Genomic DNA, 6,000 nt, shown 5'->3' with positions numbered 1-6,000 from the left:
TATAAGAGGAAGTTAACTTTTTTTCCCCTGCAAAACTATGATAGAAGACACTTTAAAGTTGCTTTTGTTTTTAATGATGACAAATATTTTGCCTATATTCAAAAAAGCTATCCACATTGACTTTTAAATACAAGACTCATCTACTTCCAGTGAAGCATTAGGTAACTCAAATATCTGTAGAGGTATTGGGTTAGCTGAAAAAACAGGTTACCTATGGCAACCTGCTGAATAGTTCTTAATTATATCAATAGTCACAGATTTCTTAAAAAAAAAAAAAACCCAAAAAATCCAAAAAGAAACAACCCAAAACTTTAAGATTTGCAAATTAATTCAGAGTTCTGAAGTTTGATTAAGGTTGAATTGCCTTGAGTTTCAGCAGAACATTAGAGATTATGCTGTGTATTATATTTTAAAAAATGCATTCATGATTTTCCTGCTATATTGCTTTCATTTGAAATAAGAGATGAAATGAGACCCTAATCCTGTGTCCCTACTTCTCATTTAGGCTAACATCCTTCTTTTTGCTAGCAAATAGAAAGCATTCAGATATATTCTGTTGCATACAATGCTGTGAGGCTGCAAATGTGATTTGGTTCAGTAATGGTATTGCTGCTACTTGTTACTCTGACAACAGAGCTACAGTGCTCTCTGAATGGCAGTAAATATCCTTATTTTGAGATTTTAGAAACTGGATACCCTTGGGCTCTTTACTGGTAGCGTCAGGCATCCAGGTGAATGGTTTTTTTTGTGTGAATCTTTTCCCAGTTGTGTCATGGTGGTAAGATGTAATTGTGCAATGATGTGGAGCCTTTCATCCCAGCGAGTTATGAGCAAAATCTTCAAGGTATAAAGTCAGCCACTGAGGTTCAGTGTGCAGGATGGGAAGCTGCAGGAGCCCCTCTCACTCTAGAGCTAAACAGTACAATGGTCACTTAGACTCTGTTTCAGGATGGAAGGTGCTGCTCATGGTGCTTCTTGAAAAACAGAATATGAGTGACGAATGATCCTCCTTTTGATTTGTGAAACATCTAAGATCTAAAGATAGCCCTTCATATATATGGGAGTCATTCAGGAAGGGCAAAATCTTATATATGTCTTACCTTTTTTTTTAGTGGTATGCATATAGTTCAACATATCTCTTTGGCACAAAGTGAAGTTTTAAATTTAGTAGAATATCTTACTGAGAAGGTGTGAATTTCTTAAGTTTTCCCTGCCTGTATGTGCTACTGCAGTTACATCTTTTGAATGTGGGAATAATTTACCTCAAAATAGGGAACAGGTTACTCCTGACTGTCTTTGGTGTCCACTCACCAGTGCAACATACTCTGTAAGCTTCATTTACAGACAAGGAATCATAAATTTGCTTTTTGAAACTGGAGAAAATGGTTTTAGGTCAACTGGTGACCCGACTTAAACCAAAAGCAAAGTATTGGTTAACCTCAGTCAACAGCATTTAATCCAGGGGTCAATGTTTTTTCATGTTAAACCATTAAGACATTTTTCTGTTCCTTATAAGACTTCTTTTCTTGTTTTAGCAGGGAGGGTACCAATTTACTTTTTCTAGGTATGAAATGCAAGACAATGTTACACCTGAGACCTTTAAAAAGAAGAGCACTTCAGTCTATTCTGTTCTAGCCAAAGCAGGATCCAGTCCAACAGCACTGGTACATTGCTGTAGTTTTGGCTGGAATTCAAAGTAAACAGAAACACCTCACACACATCATTTTCATAAAGCCACAGGCACTCTTTTTACATTAAAGTCTTTTTACATTAAAGACTCCAGAGTTTAGCATTTGTAAACTTGATAACAAACATGGTTAAATTAACTAGAAATAATGTAAAATGTTCTCTAAACCCACATCCCTCTCTAGTCAACTCTATTCAGCGGCAAAGTAGAAGACATATGAAGACTTCTGGCTTCAGAGATGTTTTAACAAAATGCTGGTTAGCATGGTATCCCTCCAGATGTGAAGTGCATTAGGAGAAGCAGATTACAGAAGGATGGCTGTTAAATGCAAATTTTCACCTGCTTGATATAGTTTCCCTCTGCTCCACTTACAGCATTCTAGAATATAAAATATTTGATCAAAGCCTTGCTCAAGTGCAATTTCCACTGAAGTCAGCAGGATTTTTTGCTTGAACAGGGACTGCAGGATTTTGTACACAGGATTTCTTAGAAATTATTTATTTTAGTGGGAAGTTTAGTAGTAAGTGCAATAAGAGAAAAAGGGGAAATAACTTGAGATAAGGGATTTGTATAAAAGTTCCTGTGTTTGCACTAAAAATTATTTCAGATACTTTTTAATGTTTATGGGGTTTTTTTTCCCCCCCTCTGTTGTAACACCTGTGTTGTAAAAATCAAAAACAATGTTGCATTTTGAAGTTAGCTCCTTTATATTTTTTCTTCTTCCCCTATTACTCACATTTCTTTTCCGGTTTTTCTTATCCTGCCCCAATGGGGATTTTCTTTTAACTTTGTTATATTATAATAGTTAGTGTGTGTACATGAAAAACCCACTGACCTTTCTCTGACTCGTGAGTCACAGGAATAATAGCTGTACATATGACCTTTTGAAAATAGGAAAAAATTTCCCTTAACCTGGTTTGCAGGTGAACAAAAGGTAAAATTCCTATTCTGTATTTTCTTTACATTTATTGCAATAGATTGCTTCTTTTTTATAATTGCTCAGATTTTCAAGTTGTATATTTTGATTTCTAATCTATAGAGTTATATGGATAATAATATAGGAAATATAGTTATGTATTCTGTGTTGGTTTTAAAATGCAGGTATTGTTCATTGTTCAGCATGTAGCTTCCATTATTGAAGATATTTTGAATTAGCTGGTTAAGGTCAGTCTCTAAGCTTATCATTATCTTCACTGATGTGAATAATTTCAGAGAAAGAACATGGGAAAACCAGAGCCAGACATTCCAGTGGTTGTGCTGCTGGATGAATAACAGAATGAGGAGAGAATCTTGCAATTATGGAGGAACAAGTTGGTTATGGCTTTTCTCTGTAATTCACCCAACAAATGCCAAGAGCAGCATTAGGACCTGGGATTTGCCTCATGCAGTCATCTTTAGGGTAAAGAAGACTGGTGAAAATTTTCAGAAATAATTCCTAATTTTAGAAGTTATGACTACTAGTAGCTTTCTCTCAACTTAATGGGAACAAAAAGCTTCTTCCCCAAGATGTCACTAGTTCAGATACCCCATATGAAGAAATTTGAAAGTGGAAGTCACTTGGGTAAGTTCTAATCTTTGGGTCTCTAAAACCATTCCATGTAACAAGTAGAAGTTATGAAAAGTGAGAGGGACAGGGAGATATTGTGGGAGAAAGATATCTGGCAGTAGCATTTGCTGCAGAGAGATAAAGGAAAAAAAGGGACACAAATAGCAAGGACCTGTTTGGGCTCAATAGAAGGGGAGCAGAGCAGTAAAAACATCACTTTACAAATGGAACAAAGTCCAGTCTTTCTCAACATAAATTTTCCAGGTGCATTATGCAGCCTACAGAGAACACTCTGATGGTAAAGCACCCTATGTACTCTCTGGAGTGTAATGCAATATTTAATTTGCATGTTATTTTATTTTACTTCATTTTTGACCCTTCTTACATTGTTTTCATTAGTCTATGGCTTTCACTATTTACTGAAAACCAGACTTCTTGTGAGTCACACTTGCTGAGAGCATGGGAGTGTGTATAGCAAGGAAGTGTATCCCTTAGCAACAGAATGAAAGTTAGGGTTCCTCAAACTTCTCCATTCATGTTTCTCTCATTGTTAATAGATCTTTTACAGAGAAGTTGGCTCACTTTTCATTTGGAGTACGTTAGACACAAATGTAAGTCAGGTTTAATGAGTCAATTTTGGGAGTTTCATTTGCTGCCAGACAGTGAAAAACATGTAAGGGTTACGTCATTTGTTCCAAGGGTAGAGACCTCCTCAGGAAAAAGGTAAAGGGAGAGAATTATGTCACTGTTTTTTTCGGTACGAGCTAATCTACTTAAGAAACATATAAAATGGAGACAGAGTACATTTTAGTTTAGTTTGTCTTCATATTGTTTGCCTTAGTCAGGCTTGAGGCACTAAGGAACAGGTTGCCCTATCAGATGTCTCAGTTAACTGATTTTACTCAAGTATTTTATCACCACAGGAGTTACACTTCCAGCACCTGGGTATGTTATCTTTCCACTCCAGTGTTACTTGGAGCACACAGTGGCACACAGATGGCACTCAGAAGCAGGCACACCTCGGGCTGTCACCCTGACACCCTGGTGCCTTTGTTTGGGTGACCCAGTGCACCAGCTCCCCATGGCTGTCACCAGCACCACCCCACCCTTCTGGGGCTGATGTGTCCTGACAGCAAAGGGCAGGAGACCGAGTTTCCAGTGCCCACCTCCCAGAGGGGTGGCAATCAGGGCATTCCCACACATTCCCCACGCAGCTGTCAGCACCCAGAACACACAGCTCAAGCTGCCTGGCTTTGGGCATTGCATATTTCTACACTGATGAGGGCTGATGAACCACTACCCCCTATCTGAATGGTATTTATTGTAACCCAGACTCTCAGGTACACGTTTCATGAAAAATCCCCAGACAGCAAGAAGGTAAGGATTGACTTCATTGTCATCTGCGTATAATAAATCATGTAGCAAAATCACTAAAGGCTAAACTGGCCAAGTAGCACTGAAAAGAATGAGAAAATTTGGAGAGGAAAATATTTCTCATAAATGAAAATAAAATTATTATTTTGTGTGCCTTTTATATTGGTGGCATAGTTCACACCGCTATTTAATTATTTTAGTTCTAAATAAACTCATTAAATTTTAAATGATAAAATGAAACCCTAGTAAACTAAAGAAAAACTATCTTTATCTAAGTATATTTCTTAGTTTAATGAAGTGTGTTGCATATTCTGACTTCAGATCTTTCTTTAAGTGTCTTTTCTGTGTTGTTGACTCAGTGAATATTTCATTTACTTTCTGGCACTTTTCCTGAAAGGAAAGCCAAGAACATCATCTGAATAAATAAATGTAGTTTATTTTGGCAAGATATTGTAGCAGCTCAAGTGGACAGGTATTTTATTTTTTAACTGAAGGATCCTATCACCTGGAGCTTTCTGCCACTTTGTAACTTAACTGTTTCACTCTACTACCTGACCATCTTTTGTAAATAATGCAGAGGACTTTTAACTAAATATTGCTGTTTCTATTTTAAGATGTCTGTCTCAAAAGCCTAAAGAATCCTATCACTAGAGTCATATAAGGGTTTGGCTTGGAAGGGACCTTGGAGATCATGTGGTTCCAACACCCTGGATTAGGAATACTAATGTCTTTGTGGTACTCTGAGGAATGTGGCTGATATACTTACAGGCATTATCTTTCTGGCAAAACCATAAATGATTTCTGTGAAAAAAAACCTTGAAAATAATAGGAAAAGGAATGAACCCACAATCCTGTGTATTCAGGTAGTTTTCTATAAAAGGAACCTCCAAAAATATCAGATTTGAGTAAGTCTTGAACCAAAATACTGATTTGTAAACTTATTTCACCTAAACTTGGAAAAAATATTTCCAGCAAAAACGACAAAGAAAAAAAAAAAGAAAACAACAACAACCCCCCCCCCCCATTTCCGTTGCAATACCTTTTTTTTTTTTTTTATTTGAGAAGTTTTCATTAAAAAAAAGTAAGAATATTTTTGGCTTGTGTTTGTATCACTGTCATAATTATCTTTACAAATAGATAAATGTAATTATGACAGACAAACAAGAAAGTGACTGCACATGAAAAAATAAATGTAGGCTGAAAATCTGCTGTGCTGCTGCTTAATGAAGATACTCTTGGAGAAGATGGTTGTTGTCAGTTTCAGTTCTGGCTTCTAACATCTGTGGATTTTACCTTGACTATTGTTATGTAAAATGCATCATCCACCTCGGGGATTGTGTACAGACAGAGGGAATAAGTTTCACACAGCAGCTTTTGGCAGCACCAGGTCTAA

Source organism: Erithacus rubecula, assembly GCF_903797595.1.
Source record: "Erithacus rubecula genome assembly, chromosome: 6".
Taxonomy (NCBI): domain Eukaryota; kingdom Metazoa; phylum Chordata; class Aves; order Passeriformes; family Muscicapidae; genus Erithacus; species Erithacus rubecula.
This window is presented reverse-complemented; position numbering follows the sequence as displayed.